The sequence below is a fragment of the Schistocerca nitens genome, chromosome 2 (assembly GCF_023898315.1).
Source record: "Schistocerca nitens isolate TAMUIC-IGC-003100 chromosome 2, iqSchNite1.1, whole genome shotgun sequence".
Lineage (NCBI taxonomy): Eukaryota > Metazoa > Arthropoda > Insecta > Orthoptera > Acrididae > Schistocerca > Schistocerca nitens.
Window position 1 is genome coordinate 105,474,124 of NC_064615.1, and position 22,330 is coordinate 105,496,453.

Here is a 22,330-nt window from a genome sequence, read left to right on the forward strand (position 1 = left end):
AATGCCAGGTGCACCAACGGCTGAGCTAACAAAAACATAAAATATGCAAAATCGTCTAATTCTAATCGATGTACTGTAATAATTGGGGGTGCCAATGACGTATATAAAAATGAATTAATTAAAGCAACAAATAACTTGAAAGAAACCCTGAGTTGCAACAAGAATGCATCAGTAGTTGTCGCTGGAATTCCACACAGACATGACCTGATAGAAAGTTCTTGTGCGAATTTAGAAATTGCTAAGGCAAACAGACTGTTCAAAAAAATATGTAAAGCATTCCTCAACGCACATTTCGTATCTGTTGGTTTCTTGCAGCGAGAAGACGTTAATAAACATGGTTTGCATGCAAGTGGAAAGCCACTCCTTGGACATAAAATTGTACAATTGCTAGACAAAAAGAAAATAAAGGGACCACTGCTATAGTGGGCAATCCAACATCAGCAGCAGTACCTAATCCAGTAACAGTACAAACACCAAAAGCTCAACCAACACTATAACCAGCTTCATCTACAGCACCACCAACTGCATCAACAATGAGTAATCCATGAACCACAACAACAGTCTTAACATCAACAGCAGAATCAGTAACCACTTCATCAGAAACAACAACAACAGCAGCAGCAATAATTTCTGGGCTACCAATTAGTCCAGTAACTGCAGATGCCCAACAAACAACACTATCAGCTTCATGTGCAGCATCAGCAATGAGTACTCCAGGAACTACTACAACAGTCTTAGCAACAACACCAGAAGCCCAACCAACACCACAACCAGCTTCGGTAACCACTTCATCAAAACCAACAGCAGCAATAATTTCTGGGCTACCAATTAGAAGAAGTGTGACGCAGACAAATCACCTCAAGGATTTTTTAGTGTCAAAGAGCCACAAGAAATCAGTGTTAAGATAAGTAATAATTTATTTAACTGTGTGTCTAATAATCAGTTTTCAGTAATATATCAGAATGTACAAGATTTATGTAATAATAAGTTTTGTGAACTTGAAGTTTTGTTAAGTGACACTTTTAACCAAGTATCTGTTGTATGTGTCAGTGAACACTGGTTACAAAACTCTCAAATATGTACAGCAGCTCAAATTTAAAATCATAAGCAGTTTTTGCAAAAAAAAAGCTACAGATTCAGAGGTGTTTGTATTTATGTTAAAGACAATCTTAATTCTAAAGAAGTAAAGTTAAACAAAGTAAAGTGTATAGAAAAAGAATTTGAATACTGTATCTGTGAAATGGCTGACAGTGGTTTGGTAATTGTCTGTATATATAGATCACCTTCTGGGAATATTCCTTTATTTTTTAAAAATCTTGAGGATCTAATGAATGAATTGAGACTTAGGTCAAAATCAAAAGTTGTATTGGATGATGTCAACGTCAATTCTGGAAGTAATACTAATGCACACAAGGATCAGTTGCTGGTGATTTCTCAAACTGGGGAACAATCAAGAATGGGGTGCCGCTAGGGTTCGGTCTTGGGTCCTCTGCTGTTCTTAATGTACATTAATGACTTGCCATTCTATATTCACAAAGATGCAAAGCTGGTACTTTTTGCCGATGATACAAGTATAGCTATCACACCCAACAGACAAGAATTAATTGGTGAAATTGTAAACGATGTTTTTCAGAAAATCATTAAGTGGTTCTCTCCAAATGGGCTCTCATTAAACTTTGACAAAATATAGTATATACAGTTCCACACAGTAAATGTAATGACACCATTAATAAATATAGACATCGATCAGAAATTGGTAGCTAAGGTAGAATATTCAAAATTTCTACGTATATGCATTGATAAGGGGTTTAACTGGAAAAAACACACTGAGGATCTACTGAAACGTTTGAGTTCAGCTACTTTTGCTATCAGAGTTATTGCAAATTTTGGCGATATACATCTCAGTAAATTAGCTTACCACGCCTATTTTCATTCTCTGCTATCGTATGGCATCATATTCTGGGTAACTAATCATTGAGTAAATGAGTGTTCATTGCACAAAAGCGTGTAATCAGAATAACTGATGGAGCTCATCCAAGATCATCCTGCAGACACTTATTTAAAGAGCTAGAGATCTTCACTGTAGCCTCACAATATATATATTCACTTATGAAATTTGTTAGTAACATACCAAACGAATTCAAAAGTAATAGTAGTGTACATGGCTACAACACTAGGAGAAAGGATGATCTTCACTACTCAAGGTTAAATCTACCTTTGGCTCAGAAGGGGCTAAATTATGCTGCCACAAAAGTCTTTGGTCACTTACCTAATAGCATCAAAAGTGTGACAGATAGTCATATAGCATTTAAAAGGAAATTAAAAGAATTTCTTAATGGCAACTCCTTCTACTCATTAGATGAATTTTTGGATATGGTAAGTGGGTAATTTCCCCAACCCCCACAAAAAATTAAAGATATTAAGTGTCATGTAATATTTTGTGTAATGTAATATCTTGTATAGACACCTTTTATTAACCTGACACTTTCCACATCATTACAAAGTGTCGTATTCATGATCTATGGAACAAGTACTAATCTAATCTAAATCTCTTCACCTCATATAATTTAGAAGCTACAGTAACTGATATCACCAGGTATGGAGATGAGTGTGAGACAACAATTGATCAGGTGTTTATTAATATAGAGACCTGTAGTTATGAGGTTGAAGTAACAGATACTGGTTTCTCTGACCACATGGCAATCAAGCTCTTACTAAAAAATATGGTTAGGAAAAAACATGGCAGTGGAAACTATATAGAAACAAGATATACTAATGAAAGTAGGCTTTGGAATTTTAATAGTATGTTGCATAGTGTTGAGTGGGACAGAGACCCAAACAAAACTGTAGACTCTAAATATGAATAATTTTTCTCTGATTATAAATACTGCTTTGATGTCGCTTTCCCCTCAAAAAAGTAAAAGTCTCTCTCAAATCTAATTCATGGTTAACTGCAGGAATTAGGAAATCTGCAGGTACTCTCAGAAATCTGGGTAGCATTCAAAGTGTGATGCAGCTTTAAAACCATAATTTAGATGCTACAGAAAAGTCTACACAAAAGTTATTCATGCAGCAAAAAAACTGAACAATGATTTAGTTATCAGATAAGGTAACAATAAAACCAAATCGGTTTGGAAGGTCATAAACTATAACATTGGTAAATCCAAAGTGAGAAACGATAATCTTATCATAAAAAAGGGAAGAAAAGTTGTTGAAGACCCTCGATGTGTTGCCAATATGTTCAGTGATTACTACATTAACAGCGCTTAAAATCTTATCAAGAACCTAGGGAACTCTAAAGGTAGTAAGTCAAAATTTCCAGCAAATGAAAAGACAGTGTTTTTGTACCTAGTTACGCATACAGAAGTAAGAAATGCTATTCATAAGCTGAAAAATAAAATGTCCTATGGATGTGATGGTATTCCTGATAAGGTCATAAAATATAGTGCAAACAAAATAATAATTGAATTAGTTGATTTTAATAATACATCATTTACAACTTGTGAATTCCCTTCTGCACTTAAAAAATCAATAGTAAAGCCACTTTATAAAAAAGACTGTCCATATACCATAAAAAATTATAGACCATTGTCACAACGTTCAGGTTTTGCTAAAGTAATTGAGAGGATTATATATGAGCGACTGTTGAGTTTCCTAAACAAATGCAAAATTCTAACCAATGCACAGAATGGATTCAGGAAAAACAGGTCTACAGAAACAGCTGTATATCACTTCTTGGAACAGGTTTTAACTGCAAATGGATAATGAGGACTTAAACTGTGCAATATTTTTAGATCTATCCAAGGCATTTGACCTCATCAGCCATGATATTTTGCTAGAGAAACTGTATTGCTATGGAGCACACGGAAAAGCATACAGCTGGTTTCAATCATATCTGTGCAACAGATCTCAAAGTGGTGAAATAATACATAATGGCACAAAATATTACTCAACATATCTGAAAGCCAACTGTAGTGTACCCCAGGGCTCTGTTCTAGGCCCTCTGCTCTTCTTAGTTTTTAGTAATGATTTTCCTAACCATCTAATAAGAGCAGAACCAGTACTTTTTGGAGATGATACGAGCATTTTTATTAAGGGAGTTAGTAAAGCTGACCTAAAAGAAAAAAAATCACTAATGAATGAAGCAGCTGAATGGTTCAAGGACAATTACTTAATTATAAACGACAAAAAAAACTCTTGGATGAATTTTAGGCACATAAAGAACAAAGTAAAAAATAACATTAGAGTAGAGTTTGGGGAATGTCAGAACAAACTTATTTTACAAAATTTTTAGGTGTATGGCTGGGCAATAACTTGAGATGGGAAAAACATGTTGATCTATTGAATAAAAAACTTAGTAAATACTGTTATATATTAAGAAATCGTAAAGAAAACTGCAATTTTGAAACAGTACTATGTGCCTACTACTCTTATTCATAGTAATCTAAGATATGGTATTTAATTTGGGGGAACACAGGTTTCGCAAAAAGTTATTTTAAGCTCCAAAAGAGAGCTATTCGTATTCTGAAGGGTGTTGCCTACAGAGATCTATGCAGAGGACTCTTTAAGGAGTTGAAAATTTTGACCCTCCCTAGTTTATTCATCTATGGATCAGTATGTTTCCTAAAGTCAAATCAAGAATTCTCTTCTCTAAACAGTGAAGTACACGACTATCAGACCAGAAAGAGGCACGATTTCCATAGGAACATACATTCAAAATCCCTGTACCAAAATAGTGTAATATATCTACCCAAAATAATGTTCAATGCCTTACCAAAAGAAATAAAAAGCATACAAAACCTACATATATTTAAAAAAGAATTAAAGAGGCTACTATTAGATCAGAGTTTCTATAACGTTGATGAATTTCTTTGCTATCTAAACAGATAGTGCTCATCTTTTGATTTTTCTGCACAATCCTTCATTTTTCCAATTTGCATGTAAATGGAAGAGAAAATATGTGAAGTTTAATTAAGAAAAATATTTGAGTGTAATTAAGAAAATGTTATTCCCCTTAATGGATTTTTCTTTGTATGAACCTTGTAAATTTATTTTTCTCATCTTTCATGTTAAAAGAAGACAAAATACGTAAAGTGTAACTAACAAAATGTTATTTCCCTTAATTGTTAAAAACATAAATCATGCTCTCTCTCTCTTTCTTTCTATATGACAATTCCTATATCATGTATATGATAAAATGGATGCTAATTAATTGAACTGAATTGAATTGAATTGTTTAATTAATTTAGTAGATAGGAGTCTCACACGTTTGTGGAAAGTTAAGATGAAGGAATAGATGGATCGAGATAAGAAGAAAGGTGCTTGTAATTGTGCAATATAAAAAAAAACAAGAGCAATTGACACTACAGCAAACTCAGAAACTGTTATTTAAAAAAGTCGTCGCAGACTTAACCTAACAGCTCAGTTCTGAGGGCCTTGCACTTAAAAATCTCTCTCATTATGTTGATCAGCATAAGGAATTTCTAACATACTTCCAGTCAATACTAACCTATTCCATGATCTTTTATTACAGAGAATACAAAATGAAAGAGGTATTTATTCTACTGAAGAGTGTAGTTAAAATATTGTGCTTAGCAGATAAAGGAACATCTTGCAGCAGGGTACTCAGGGACATAAGGATTCCTCTGCTTGTGTTCTGATCTCCATTGGTTATATACAAGGAGAGTAACAAGTTACATTTTGTCTTCGTATTTCCAGAGTCTAATCCTCAAATTCCTTGTGCACTTTGTGAGAGTTGTAGGCTCATGTTTAAATTTAAATGCAGACTCTCGCACTATGTAACACATTTGTCATCTGTTTGTTTTGTATCGCTTAGTCAGTCACCAGCCTCCATTGGTGGCACACAAGGAGAGTAGCTAGGTACATATTTAGCTTTCTCTGTTTCATTCTTAAGTGAGTAGTACTAGTATGGATAGCGTGTGTGCATGCTGTGTGCAGACGCAGGAGGAGCTGGTTGCAGTTTGTAAACAGTTGCAGTCATTTATTACGAAAAATAAATGACAATACTTCGAGAAATACATATATGTGTCGCAAGCAAAGGCGACAGACAAAATAAGAAACCTCTTCAGTATAAGAATTCCAAGTTTGTGTTGCATAGAATGTACGAGCAAAGTAATGGCCTTTGATACTTCTATTCAGGTCGCTTGTCTTGAGGCCTTGTGAACCAAGATTTGCAAATTAATAGTAGCTATATTGATTTCCTCTGTGATTTTACAGTGTTAAGCCCATCTAAATTGCCCAGGAAGCTAGATATATAGTTCATCTGTGCAAACAATTTAGGATCTCAGATAGCAGGAGTACAAAGAACACAGAAATATTAAAAGGAAGCCTGATTATCTACCTCTGTTGCTTTATGCTTTAGATACTGTTGTTATATCAACAGCTGAATGTCAATACTCGTTTAGCTCCATGAATGAGATTGTAATACCTTTAAGAAAAGCCCTTTTGGTGGATCATATGTCTGATTTGATATTCATCAGCTTAACTGAACTTCTTTTTTCTGAGTTTGACCCACTGCAGTATGTAGAAACTGGGAGGCTATTGGCAGAGGTAGTCCCCTCTCATAAAAAAGACGACTGCAGAACAATATCCCTTCGAGCCTGTCTGGCAAATTTTGAAGGATTAACTGAGTACTGGAGGCTTTAATTTTCTACCTAAGACCTTGGCCTTGCTTGTATGTACATACATAAGAGGTAGCTAATATACAGAAACTCGTTTTCAGTAATACCTTCTTTTTACTGTAATATAATATCACCACTGTCAGTTTTTATGTTGTTTCTATTTTAACAAAGCAAAGATCTGCCTACAAAGAAAGTGAGAGGAGTGGTGGCCGCTGTCATTGCAGATATGGATGGCAGGTTACGCTTGGGGCCTGAAGATGACGCCTTTTGGCGTCGAAAACTGGCAGCATGTGTTGAATAAATGATGTTACATTCCACAGCAGCTGTTGGTTTTAACTGTCATTATTTAAATAATTCACATGTTGGCTTGTAACATTATACTTGTCCCAATTAATTTTTGCAGCAGTAAAGGGATTCTCAGTTCAATGACATAAGTAGCTAATAGCCCTATCAGTTGAATATGTCATGCTTACACTAATACGTGAAGATGTTCAGCGTGCCATCTTTATTCTTATATTGGTGGTACGTCTATAAACAAATTGTTAAGCAATATATATCACAATCAAATCTCCTCTGAGCAAGCAATGCAAATCACAATAATATCCAACCCACTAAAAGACAGAATGAACTGATTGCAGATGTGGTTCAGTCGAGGCATCAGTTACTGATCTCCTGGTATTCAGTTGGAAATACTAGCAAATGTCCACTCAAGAGTGTGACTCATCACTACCACTTGAGGGCAGTTCAATAAGATATTGTCCTATGTACCATTCAGCCCAGACCTGTACTAGTTACTGTCTCTTCTGGATCCCAAAACGAAGTATCCAGTTTGAATTGAGACATGAACTGTCCATTTAGTCCAAGCTAGAACATGAAAGGAACCATTAAACTGTGGCAAACGAACTGCTATTAGTACCTGAATAATAAGTATTTTCATAACTTGTCTTCTGTGCTTCATGCAGTGGCCATTGTCTGTTTGTTTATTCATGGGGTGTCATGGAGTTTCTGCATGCTGTTCTACTTGTCACCACATCAACTCATACCAGCTCTTCTTTGACTGCAGTGTATTCTTGTTGTTGTTGTTGTTGTTGTTGTTGTGGTCTTCAGTCCTGAGACTGGTTTGATGTAGCTCTCCATGCTACTCTATCCTGTGCAAGCTTCTTCATCTCCCAGTACCTACTGCAGCCCACATCCTTCTGAATCTGCTTAGTGTATTTATCTCTTGGTCTCCCTCTACGATTTTCACCCTCCACACTGCCCTCCAATGCTAAATTTGTGATCCCTTGAAGCCTCAGAACATGTCCTACCAACCGATCCCTTCTTTTTGTCAAGTTGTGGCACAAACTCCTCTTCTCCCCAATTCTATTCAATACCTCCTCATTAGTTATGTGATCTACCCATCTAATCTTCAGCATTGTTCTGTAGCACCGCATTTCGAAAGCTTCTATTCTCTTCTTGTCTAAACTATTTATCGTCCATGTTCCACTTCCATACATGGCTACACTCCATACAATTTCTTTCAGAAACGACTTCCTGACACTTAAATCTATACTCGATGTTAACAAATTTCTCTTCTTCAGAAACGCTTTCCTTGCCATTGCCAGTCTACATTTTATATCCTCTCTACTTCGACCATCATAAGTTATTTTGCTCCCCAAATAGCAAAACTCCTATACTATTTTAAGTGTCTCATTTCCTAATCTAATTCCCTCTGCATCACCCAACTTAATTCGACTACATTCCATTATCCTCGTTTTGCTTTTGTCGATGTTCATCTTAGATACTCCTTTCAAGATGCTGTCCATTCCATTCAACTGCTCTTCCAAGTCCTTTGCTGTCTCTGACAGAATTACAATGTCATCGGCGAACCTCAAAGTTTTTATTACTTCTCCATGGACTTTAATACATACTCCGAATTTTTCTTTTGTTTCCTTTACTGCTTGCTCAATATACAGATTGAATAACATCGGGGAGAGGCTACAACCCTGTCTACTCCCTTCCCAACCACTGCTTCCCTTCCATGCCCCTCGACTATTACAACTGCCATCTGCTTTCTATACAAATTGTAAATAGCCTTTCGCTCCCTGTATTTTACCGCTACCACCTTTAGAATTTGAAAGAGAGTATTCCAGTCAACATTGTCAAAAGCTTTCTCTAAGTCTACAAATGCTAGAAAAGTAGGTTTGCCTTTCCTTAATCTATTTTCTAAGATAAGTCGTAGGGTCAGTATTGCCTCACGTGTTCCAACATTTCTGCAGAATCCAAACTGATCCTCCCCGAGGTCGGTTCTACCAGTTTTTCAATTCGTCTGTAAAGAATTCGCGTTAGTATTTTGCAGCTGTGACTTATTAAACTGATAGTTTGGTAATTTTCACATCTGTAAACACCTGCTTTCTTTGGGATTGGAATTATTATACTCTTCTTGAAGTCTGAGGGTATTTCACGTGTCTCATACATCTTGCTCACCAGATGGTAGAGTTCTACATCTACATCTACATCCATACTCCGTGGCGGAGGGTACCCTAAGTACCTCTATCGGTTCTCCCTTCTATTCCAGTCTCGTATTGTTCGTGGAAAGAAGGATTGTCGGTATGCATCTGTGTGGGCTCTAATCTCTCTGATTTTATCCTCATGGTCTCTTCTCAAGATATACATAGGCGGGAGCAATATACTGATTGACTCTTCGGTGAAGGTATGTTCTCGAAACTTTAACAAAAGCCCGTATCGAGCTACTGAGCGTCTCTCCTGCAGAGTCTTCCACTGGAGTCTATCTATCATCACCGTAACGTTTTCGCGATTACTAAATGATCCTGTGACGAAGTGCGCTGCTCTCCGTTGGATCTTCTCTATCTCTTCTATCAACCCTATTTGGTACGGATCCCACACTGCTGAGCAGTATTCAAGCAGTGGGCGAACAAGCGTACTGTAACCTACTTCCTTTGTTTTCGGATTGCATTTCCTTAGGATTCTTCCAATGAATCTCAGTCTGGCATCTGCTTTACCGACGATCAACTTTATATGGGCATTCCATTTTAAATCGCTCCTAATGCGTACTCCCAGATAATTTATGGAATTAACTGCTTCCAGTTGCTGACCTGCTATTTTGTAGCTAAATGATAAGGGATCTATCTTTCTATGTATTCGCAGCACATTACGCTTGTCTACATTGAGATTCAATTGCCATTACCTGCACCATGCGTCAATTTGCTGCATATCCTCCTGCATTTCAGTACAATTTTCCATTGTTACAACCTCTCGATACACCACAGCATCATCTGCAAAAAGTCTCAGTGAACTTCCGATGTCATCCACCAAGTCATTTATGTATATTGTGAATAGCAACGGTCCTATGACACTCCCCTACGGCACACCTGAAATCACTCTTACTTCGGAAGACTTCTCTCCATTGAGAATGACATGCTGCGTTCTGTTATCTAGGAACTCCTCAATCCAATCACACAATTGGTCTGATAGTCCATATGCTCTTACTTTGTTCATTAAACGACTGTGGGGGAACTGTATCGAACGCCTTGCGGAAGTCAAGAAACACGGCATCTACCTGTGAACTGGTGTCTATGGCCCTCTGAGTCTCGTGGACGAATAGCGCGAGCTGGGTTTCACACGACCGTCTTTTTCGAAACCCATGCTGATTCCTACAGAGTAGATTTCTAGTCTCCAGGAAAGTCATTATACTCGAACATAATACGTGTTCCAAAATTCTACAACTGATCGACGTTAGAGATATAGGTCTATAGTTCTGCACATCTGTTCGACGTCCCTTCTTGATAATGGGGATGACCTGTGCCCTTTTCCAATCCTTTGGAACGCTACGCTCTTCAAGAGACCTACGGTACACCGCTACATGAAGGGGGGCAAGTTCCTTCGCGTACTCTGTGTAAAATCGAACTGGTATCCCATCAGGTCCAGCGGCCTTTCCTCTTTTGAGCGATTTTAATTGTTTCTGTATCCCTCTGTCGTCTATTTCGATATCTACCATTTTGTCATCTGTGCGACAATCTAGAGAAGGAACTACAGTGCAGTCTTCCTCTGTGAAACAGCTTTGGAAAAAGAGATTCAGTATTTCGGCCTTTAGTCTGTCATCTTCTGTTTCAGTACCATTTTGGTCACAGAGTGTCTGGACATTTTGTTTTGATCCAACTACCGCTTTGACATAAGACCAGAATTTCTTAGGATTTTCTGCCAAGTCAGTACATAGAACTTTACTTTCGAATTCATTGAACGCCTCTCGCATAGCCCTCCTCACACTACATTTCGCTTCGCGTAATTTTTGTTTGTCTGCAAGGCTTTGGCTATGTTTATGTTTGCTGTGAAGTTCCCTTTGCTTCCGCAGCAGTTTTCTAACTCGGTTGTTGTACCACGGTAGCTCTTTTCCATCTCTTACGATATTGCTTGGCACATACTCATCTAACGCATATTGTACGATGGTTTTGAACTTTGTCCACTGATCCTCAACACTATCTGTACTTGAGACAAAACTTTTGTGTTGAGCCGTCAGGTACTCTGTAGTCTGCTTTTTGTCACTTTTGCTAAACAGAAAAATCTTTCTACCTTTTTTAATATTTCTATTTACGGCTAAAGTCAACGATGCCGTAACCGCTTTATGATCGCTGATTCCCTGTTCTGCGTTAACTGTTTCAAATAGTTCGGGTCTGTTTGTCACCAGAAGGTCTAATATGTTATCGCCACGAGTCGGTTCTCTGTTTAACTGCTCAAGGTAGTTTTCAGATAAAGCACTTAAAAAAATTTCACTGGATTCTTTGTCCTTGGCACCCGTTATGAACGTTTGAGTCTCCCAGTCTATATCCGGCAAATTAAAATCTCCACCCAGAACTATAACAAGGTGGGTAAATCTACTCGAAATATTTTCCAAATTATCCTTCAGGTGCTCAGCCACAACAGCTGCTGAGCCAGGGGGCCTATGAAGACATCCAATTACCATGTCTGAAACTGCTTTAACCGTGACCTTCACACAAATAATTTCACATTTCGAATCTCCGTCAATTTCCTTCGATACTATTGCACTTCTTATCGCTATAAACACTCCTCCGCCTTCACTGTCCAGCCTGTCTCTGCGGTATACATTCCAATCTGAGTTTAGGATTTCATTACTGTTTACGCCTGGTTTCAGCCAACTTTCTGTCCCTAGTACAATATGGGCGTTGTGACCGTTTATTAATGAGAGCAGTTCTGGGACCTTTCTATAGACGCTCCTGCTGTTTACTATTAGCACATTAATATTGTTATTCCCTGTTGCATTTTGCCTACTCCTACCTTGTTTTGTCAGGATTGGCTCTCCCAATGCCGTCAGTAGTTCCAATGGAATGTTGTCTACTCCCGGGGCCGTGTTTCGACTCAGGACTTTCAGTGCTCTGTCAGACTCTTCACGCAGTGTCGTATCTCCCATTTCATCTTCATCTACATCCTCTTCAATTTCCATAATATTGTCCTCAAGTACATCGCCCTTGTATAGACCCTCTATATACTCCTTCCACCTTTCTGCTTTCCCTTCTTTGCTTAGAACTGGGTTTCCATCTGAGCTCTTGATATTCATACAAGTGGCTCTCTTTTCTCCAAAGGTCTCTTTAATTTTCCTGTAGGCAGTATCTATCTTACCCATAGTGAGATAAGCCTCTACATCCTTACATTTGTCCTGTAGCCATCCCTGCTTAGCCATTTTGCACTTTCTGTTGATCTCATTTTTGAGACGTTTGTATTCCTTGTTGCCTGCTTCATTTACTGCGTTTTTATATTTGTCTTTTCACCAATTAAATTCAATATTTCTTCTGTTACCCAAGGATTTCTACTAGCCCTCGTCTTTTTACCTACTTGATCCTCTGCTGCCTTCACTACTTCATCCCTCAGAGCTACCCATTCTTCTTCTACTGTATTTCTGTCCCCCATTACTGTCAATTGTTCCCTTATGCTCTCCCTGAATCTCTGTGCAACCTCTGGTTTAGTCCAGGTCCAATCTCCTTAAATTCCCACCTTTTTGCAGTTTCTTCAGTTTTAATCTACAGTTCATAACCAATAGATTGTGGTCAGAGTCCACATCTGCCCCTGGAAATGTCTTACAATTTAAAACCTGGTACCTAAATCGTTGTCTTACCATCATGTAATCTATCTGATACCTTCTAGTATCTCCAGGATTCTTCCATGTATACAACCTTCTTTTAAGATTCTTGAACCAAGTGTTAGCTATGATTAAGTTATGCTCTGTGCAAAATTCTACCAGACAGCTTCCTCTTTGATTTCTTCCCCCCAATCCATATTCACCCACTATGTTTCCTTCTCTCCCTTTTCCTACTATCGAATTCCAGTCACCCATGACTATTAAATTTTCGTCTCCCTTCACTACCTGAAAAATTTCTTTTATCTCATCATACATTTCATCAATTTCTTAATCATCTGCAGAGATAGTTGACATATAAACTTGTACTACTGTAGTAGGCATGGGCGTCGTGCGTATCTTGGCCACAATAATGCGTTCACTATGCTGTTTGTAGTAGCTTACCTGCACTCCTATTTTTTATTCATTATTAAATCTACTCCAGCATTACCCCTATTTTATTTTGTATTTATGGCCCTGTATTCACCTGACGAAAAGTCTTGTTCCTCCTGCGAACGAACTTCACTACTTCCTACTATATCTAACTCCAACCTATCCATTTCCCTTTTTAAATTTTCTAACCTACCTGCCCGAGTAAGGGATCTGACATTCCACACTCCGATTCGTAGAACGCCAGTTTTGTTTCTCCTTATAACGATGTCCTCCTGGGTAGTACCCGCCCGGGGGACTATTTTACCTCCGGAATATTTTACTCAAGAGGACGCCATTATCATTTAACCATTCCACAACATTCCAGAATGTTCTGCAATGTTCCACAATGATCTGAGATGTTCTGGAATATTTGGGAATAGTCTGAAACATTCGGAAAGATTCCAGAATGTTTGGGAACATCCCAGATCATCGTGGAATATTCGAGAACATCCTCGAATGTTATGGAATGTTCTGGAACATTGTGAACCATTCGAAATTTTTTTGGTATGTTCTGAAGGGCCGCGTGGAGTGGCCGCGCGGTCTAGGACGCCATGTCACGGGTTGCGCGAGTCCTCCTTCGGGCGTGGGTGTTAGTTTAAGAAGCGTGTAAGGATAGGGACCGATGACCTCAACAGTTTGCTCCCTTAGGGATTCACACACATTTGAACATTTGTTCTGGAATTCGCCAATGGTGGGCCTACTACTTGGTAGGAATATATGAATCAAGACTCGTCATGGGTTCGAACGTCAGTTTCTTATCAGTAACGAAGGGAGAAGCCGAAAAAGTAGTGAAGTCAGTGAAGTGTGAGTAGTCAAAATAACTTAGTGTATTTGTTAGTAAAAAGTTGATTTGTTTTATTTCTTAGACGATGCCCAAACGTAAAAGATAATGATATTGACAGTTCTGAAGCAAAACGGCGAAAGCAAAATGGACGAGAAAAAACGAATCAGACGAAGAGCGCGAAGTATGTTTAAGTTCGTAACAGACGACAATGAGCACTGTGAGAAGCAGAGAAACTGAAGACCAACGAAATGAATGGATTGAAGATTCAAGAATTGCGTCAAAATCGTATAATAAAGGACTGCAAACTCAAGCCAGCCATGAAAAAATCACCCTACGAGAAGTGCTGATGAGGACGAATAAACAGTACAACTTAACAAATGGAGCATTCCACTATGACCCGACGAAAGAATATAACAAACACAAACACGTCGTAATCGAAAAAATGGATAAAATCTGCCAGTTTTATGTCGTGAAAAAATTTAGTAGAGAAACACCAGGATTCTGTTGCATGAATGGGAAAATTCATATACCACTGCTGGAAGTACCCCCGCAGGAATTTTTGCATGACATGATCGGGGAAACTCCAGAATCAAAACACTTTTTTCTAAATATTAAATCGTACAACGCATGCTCCCAAAAGATTTCTTTCGGTGTCACCTCGATCAACACTAACAGAGATGAAATTGATTATGTTTTTTCCATCCATGAACTAATCTGCAACAACATGGAATCATTACTATCACTACCCAACAAAGACCATAAAGTTCTGCAAGTACGTTTCATCGGAAATGAAGAAACACAACCTTGATCAGACAAAATATCAGTGGACTGAGACGAGAAGTAGTCGAAGATGTATAGAGGATCTTACACAAATACAGTAACTGATTTATATGTTCAATAGAGCACTAGACCGAATAATTACTAATTACTATAAAGCTGTAATTCGAACCTGCAAAAGACCACAAGGAGAAAACGAACATCGACTTGTTGCACCTCAGATAGGCGAAGTCGCCATCGTAATTTTGGACAGTGAAAACACAAACTGTGACATAATTTACATCGAAGAATAGAAGGTCTACATTGCTGAGACACATATAATGCCCTCCAATGTCCATTAATATTTCTACATGGAGAGGACGGATATCATTTCAATGTGAAACAAATCCAACCCTAAACACGCGAAGAAACAAACAAAAAAGTCAGTTCCAAGGAATTCTATGCTTACCACTTAATGATCAGAGACAACGAAACACAATCACATTCTCAACATCGCCGTTTATTCCAAAAATTCCTGGTAGATGTGAATTAAAAAACAGGAGTGGAGTGGATGCTTTACCTAATACTGAATCAGAGAAAACTAAGCACAGAATTCACCCACCTTCAAGACGCAATCATGAATTATGGAAACATTGACAACGCTGAAACAATGTTAATCTTACCCTCATCAAACATAGGAAGTCCGAGACACACACATGACTATATTGAAGATACTAACTTACATAAGAACTCATGGATGACGCGACCTCTCCATAACAGTCACATGCAACTCCCGTGGCCAGAAATCAAAGAACAACTAAGATACAGAAAAGCCCCCAAGAATCGATGTGACATAACTGCCCGAGTTTTCCGACAAAAACAAATGCGATTTACTGAATACACCACAAAATACCACACATTTGGAGCCGTTGGATGCTCGATGTACGCAATCGAATGGCAAAACCAAGGACTGCCTCACTCGCACAATCTCATATGATTGCAAGACAGAATTCATCCCACGGATATCGACAAAATCATCTTAGCTGAATTTCCCATGCCACAAGAAGATCTGGAACTGTACAACATAGTAGTGAAAACCATGATTCGAGAACCATGGGGGTCTTTAAACCCCAATTCGCTATGTATGACTGATGGAAGATGTACAAAAAAAGAAATAAAAAACCTAAAACGATACTTGAGCGACACAGAAACCGAAGTTGATGGCTATCCCGAATAGAGGAAACGATCACCCAAAAACGTTGTCTTCATAGAGAAAATACTAATATGAGGCGGCGACGAACTGGAAATAGATAATCCGTTGGTACTACCATGTAAATCCATCAAATATGTCCGTAAGGATTAGAACAAACGCAGTGACATGGCAGTATTTCAAATAGCTTAAGACAGCGAACAACAAGACAGAAACGATGAGGTCCTCATGTGCCAAACAGGAAGATACATCAACAGCAACGAAGCAGCGTGGCGGATTTTCGGTCTTCCCGTACACGAACGCGAACCAACAGTGCAATATCTAGCAGTATATTTGGAGAATGGACAGGGATTTTACTTCACAAAAGACACCGCAAGGAAAATTGCAAGCGAACCACCTCACAACACAACATTAACAGCTTTTTACGAACTGTGCCAAATGGATCCATTCGCGAAAACATTATTGTATGTCGACGTCCCTGCCTATTATACATGGAACACAACAATAAAAATTTTTCAGTGACGAAAACAAGGAACTGAAATAGGATATCATCCAGGAATCATGAAAGCTGGCGCTCTAGTCCGAGTATACATCGTACATCTGAACAATGCCGACTGTTTCTAAGTATCTCTGGATATTGCTACACGAAATACGGGGGCCAACAAGTTCCATATATCTCAAAACTGTTGATGGTTACCTACGGAAGACGTGCAGGAAAGCATGCCAACGCTTAGCACTAGGCCGGCCGGAGTGGCCGTGCGGTTCTAGGTGCTGCAGTCGGGAACCGAGCAACCGCTACGGTCGCAGGTTCGAATCCTGCCTCGGGCATGGATGTGTGTGGTGTCCTTAGGTTAGTTAGGTTTAATTAGTTCTAAGTTCTAGGCAACTGATGACCTCAGAAGTTAAGTCGCATAGTGCTCAGAGCCATTTTTAAGCTTAGCACTAGTGGAAAACGACAACCACTGGGAATTAACAGTACAGCAAGCTTCACTCACAGCTGCAGCTAAACAAATGAGAAACTTATTCGCAACAATTCTAATAGCTATGAGACTTCTTGAAAGAGAGTATGAGTAATGACATGCTGTACCAAATCCGACAAGCTCATCCTGAACTGACCATCGAATTCAACGATGACATCTTCAATGAAACACTCATTCGCCTGCAAGATAGATGTTTGTCAATAAACAACCAGACTTTAATACAACTTGGGATTCAATGATGTTATCAGTGTGCTGAACTTCGAACTTACAAAGGAAAAAAGTTACATCAACAAACTACTTCAATACATAGCTCACAACAAACACTCCTCAGTTACAATCAAAAGGATATTTACAAAGATATCATGGCTCGGATCGACAACAACACTGGAGCAATTATTTACTTGGACGCAACAGACAACACTGGGAAAACGTTTCTAATAAATCCATTGCTGGCAGCAATACGTGATAAACAACACATTGCACTTGCAGTGTCATCATCCAGCATTGCAGCCACACTTATGGAAGGAGGACAAACTGCCCATTCCGTGCTACAACTATCATTGAAAATAGCCAAAGAACAATTCTTAATACATAAAATCTCAACAGCATCTGGATGGGTAAACTTCTAAAGCAAGCTAAAATTATGTTATGCAACGAATGCACAATGGCACATAAAGAAATCACTCGAAGCGACGGACAGAACATTACAAGACTTGAAAAGTAAACACTGAAGCAATGGGAGGAGCTCAACTCTTACTCTCAGGAGACTTTCGACAAACACTTCCCGTTATCCCCACGCCAACACCAGCAGCCTAGATTAATGCATGCTTTAAAAAAGTCATGTCTCTGGCCACACATACAAATACTGCGTCTAACAAAAAATATAAGAGCTGAACTATCGAAAGATGAAACAACAGCACATTTTGCTCAACAACTTTTATGAACAGGTGAAGACACGTATCCTCCTGACCTGACAACTGGCCTCATTAAACCCAATAGTGATCTCCAACATAGCCACTGCTAAAAACGAACTCATCGACCAAACTTATCCAAACATTGTTCACAACTATACCAATCTGGTCTGGCTATTTGAAAGGGCAGTTTTGGCAACTAAAAATAATATTGTCAACGATATCAACTTTAATACTCAAAAGAAAATTCCCATTGAACAGACAATACACAAATTGATTGACATAATGGTAAATGTTGAAGAAAGTGTGAACTTCCCTGCAGAATTTCTAAGCTCTTCCAAGTAGCAGGAGTGTCATTACACTGCCTCCAACTTAAAATTGGATCTCCGATCATACTACTCAGAAATCTCATCTCACCAAAACTAAGTAGTGGAATAAAGATGATCGTCAAACAGCTATCGAATAACATCATCGAAGCCGAACGTATGACAGGCAGTACAAAGGACACACACTATTTATACCCAGAATGCCACTGATTTCTACTGAGCTGCCATTCAGGTTTAAAAGACTGCAGTTTGCAATCAAATTAGCCTACATATTTATAATTAACAAAATGCAAGACAAACTTTAAAACATTGTGTCATCAACCTCAAAGACTCCTGCTTCTCTCATGTCAACTATACGTAGCTTGCTCTTGAGTAGAAAATTCGAAAAAATTGTACGTACATACAAAATCAAAATGTTTATAAACAAATATTGTAAGTAGAATATTTTTCAATACAACTCTTATACTTTAAGGTTTATCCTTTTATTCCAGCTATCACACAGTCTCATATTGACTCACTGGGCGAAGCCAGGTACCCCAGCTAATATAAAATAAACAGTGAGCTAAATGAGAAAAATTTTCGAGGTGCGTAAGAAAATGACCCAGATTCCAAGCTAGCAGTACAGTACCACAATGAGATAGTTGTCCACGAGATAATTAGCAATCATATAAGTGGCTGACTAGGATCTGATGTAACTGCACCGATCATTGCTTCGAGTGGGCCTTTACTATTTGGTAACACTTATGTATGTCAACAAAATGAGGTAATGAATGTTTATTTTGATTTTGCTCATTTATGTATACTTTGCTAATATAAAGACACCTGTTTTTTCATTTGTGAAAAGCATGTCACATGCCTGTTTGTGTTATAGAAAATGCCATGCATGCTAGATGGTAATACTCCAGAAGTTTCCACTTTTAAGGGTAAGTGGTACAGACCCTTGATTCTCATGTTTGTCATTGAGCTTGTTAGCCTATTCATTCACATCCTTAAATGACATTAGATTAGTATTAACATGAAACAAATTTGACAATGGTTCGTCTCTTTCACTTTTTGACTTTTTTTCTAGTTTCCTGACCCATAGAATAGGCTATGTCATAGTACATGCCATTACATAATACTCTGTATTATGTAAGTGATACTTCCCTACTGTCTTGCGTGATCTGCTGGATCCTTCCAAATCATAGGGACACCAAACGACATGTGAAGTCCTTTCAACCAACCTCTCAAGAGTGTAACAAAGGTAAAACAGCGTACATGGGGGGCATTTTTGTCTTGGTCACCAACCTTGGACGAAAAATAAAGTCAATAGCATTTTTACAAGAGGATTAAGATTTCGTTTTTATGCTATCAGAGTTAATTCACCACAGATATAACAAATATAATTTGGGTTATTTATACAGGTGTATATCCATTTATTCTTCTGAATTCACACAAAACACAAACCTTCACAAACTTACAGCAACTCACATTGCAAGGTCAGAGCCCTCCAACTACAGAGATTAATGAAACAAACACAACGAGATGTGATGCAATGTTAGCATGACTCACTGTCCTCCTTTGCATTCTGGCAGCGAATGTCAAAACTGCACATGATGTATGGAATTCCTTGTATATATTTCGATTGTTTAACAACCATTAAATAAGCAAAAAATAAATAAAAGCACATTACTTAAGCAAAACCAAAGTAACCAATAGGTAGCACTTTCAAGTCATTTTATAGACAGAGGGTAGCATATTGCACAAACTGAGCCACAAAAGACAAAACCGTATTTAATTTTCAAACTCAATAACCACTACTTAGCTAGGAACAACATTCAAATTCTTTATAACAAAAATACTCTTGACCAGTCTTATATGTTTTCTGGGATTTATCCTCAATAATCTCTGTGAGAACAATGTCTGTACTGTCATGAAGGAGATTATTTAAAATTCTTTCAAATTCTTATGGAAACATTGGTCATTTTGTGTGTTCAATATCAGTACATTCTTCCAATGCACCCTAACTCCCTCATTACTCATACTGCACAAGTTGCCTGTGGGTGATAGTTAGCAATCAGTAGATGACGCACATCTGATATCTGTAAAAATTTTTAGAAGGCATTTGATGTAAACTGTGATCCATTATTCGAAAACCAAAATTCTAGATGTCACACCTTATGATACAGTCCTTATTATTACTTTACTATTCGCTTCTTTAACCAGGCACAGTTTTAAAAATTTGAACCAAGCTTCTAATATAACAACTATACTCATCACACCTCCAGTTCCTTAGGGTGAAGGTCCGAAAATATCAGTTGCTGCTAAATCCCATTTGTGTAGTAGTATTCTTGAATGAGACAGAATTTTTATTCTTGAAGATTTATGTTTGTCTGTTGACACACACTACAGTTCTCAACTCCTTCCAAACAACTTTGTTAACTCCCTTAAAAATAAAAGTTCCTAATATGGGCAATGTACTTCTCTATCCCAAAATGACTATAAATATTATGGAAAATCGTACCAACATATAGATGTGTGAGTTGGGTCTACATACTTGCCTTCTAACTAAATCTTTATAACTTTTATTTAAATAAAATGATCTCATAACAAGTCAGCTGGGTTCTTAAACAGCTCTTATCATTGGCCAACAGCAGCCACCTGTGAACTTTATTAAGCCAGTGATCATTTTGTTGTTCTTATGATATGTTTTATTGATCTTGTACACAAAAAAATTTCCTCATCATTATACAATTGGTGTCATCTTTCATACATGACAGGGTACTTACTCCTCTTCCCCCTCTTATTAGATTAGATTTACTTTCATTCCAATTGATCTGTAGTGAGGAGGTCCTCCAGGATGTGGAACATGTCAGAAAAACAACAATACATGACAAATATTTACAACTAAAACAAATAAGCTAATGTACCATTCCACAGGTCCCAAGTGGAATGATCGTCATTTTTTAATGAACACTAAGAGTCATTTTACAAATACTAATGCACTGAATTTAAAATAAAAAAGTTTTTTATTTATTTATAAGGTAATACAACTACTGTAATACTTATTTACAATGAAGAAATTACTGCACTGAAATGGTGCAGAAGTTAGATTATACTAACACACACACACACACACACACACACACACACACACACACACACACACACACACACACACACACACAGAGACAGACACACAAATTTTCAATGAACACATTACTGCACTGAAATTGTGCAGAAGTTACATTGTACTTATATACAAATCAGTTGGTTTTACTAAGAAATTCATCAATGGAGTAGAAGGAGTTGGCCACCAATAAATCCTTTAGGCTTCTCTTAAACTGAATTTCATTGGTTGTTAAGCTTTTTATGGCTGCTGGCAAGTTATTGAAAATGTGTGTTCCTGAATAATGCACACCTTTTTGTACAAGACTAAGTGACTTTAAATCCTTGTGAAGATTATTCTTATTTCTAGTATTGATTCCATGAATTGAGCTGTTGGTTTGAAAAAGTGATATATTTTTAATGACAAATTTCATTAAGGAATAAATATATTGGGAAGCAGTAGTTAGTATCCCTAGTTCCCTAAACAGGCTTCTGCAGGATGTTCTTGAGTTCACACCACATATAACTCTCACTGCACGTTTTTGTGCCCGCAAAACTTTATCTTGACTTGATGAATTAGCCCAAAAGATAATCCCATATGACATTATGAAATGAAAGTAAGCATAGTATGCCAGCTTTTTCATTTTTATATCCCCTATGTCTGACAAAATTCGCATTGCAAACAGAGATTTGTTAAGACGCTTCAACAGTTCTGTGGTGTGCTCCTCCCAGTTGAATTTATTATCAAGCTGTAATCCCAAGAATTTAACACTGTCCACTTCTTCTATCTTCTTGTCATTGTATGTTAGACATATACTCTTGGGACACCCCTTACAAGTTCTGAACTGCATGTAGTGTGTTTTTTCAAAGTTTAGTGACAAAGAATTGGCTAGGAACCGGTGTTTAATGTCCACAAATATTTTATTGGCTGATCTTTCTAAGACTACACTTGATTTGCTATTTATTGCAATGTTTGTATCATCGGCAAACAAAACAAACTTGGCATCTGGTAATGTTACTGATGAAAGGTCATTGATATACGCCAGAAAAAGTAAGGGCCCCAAAATGGAACCTTG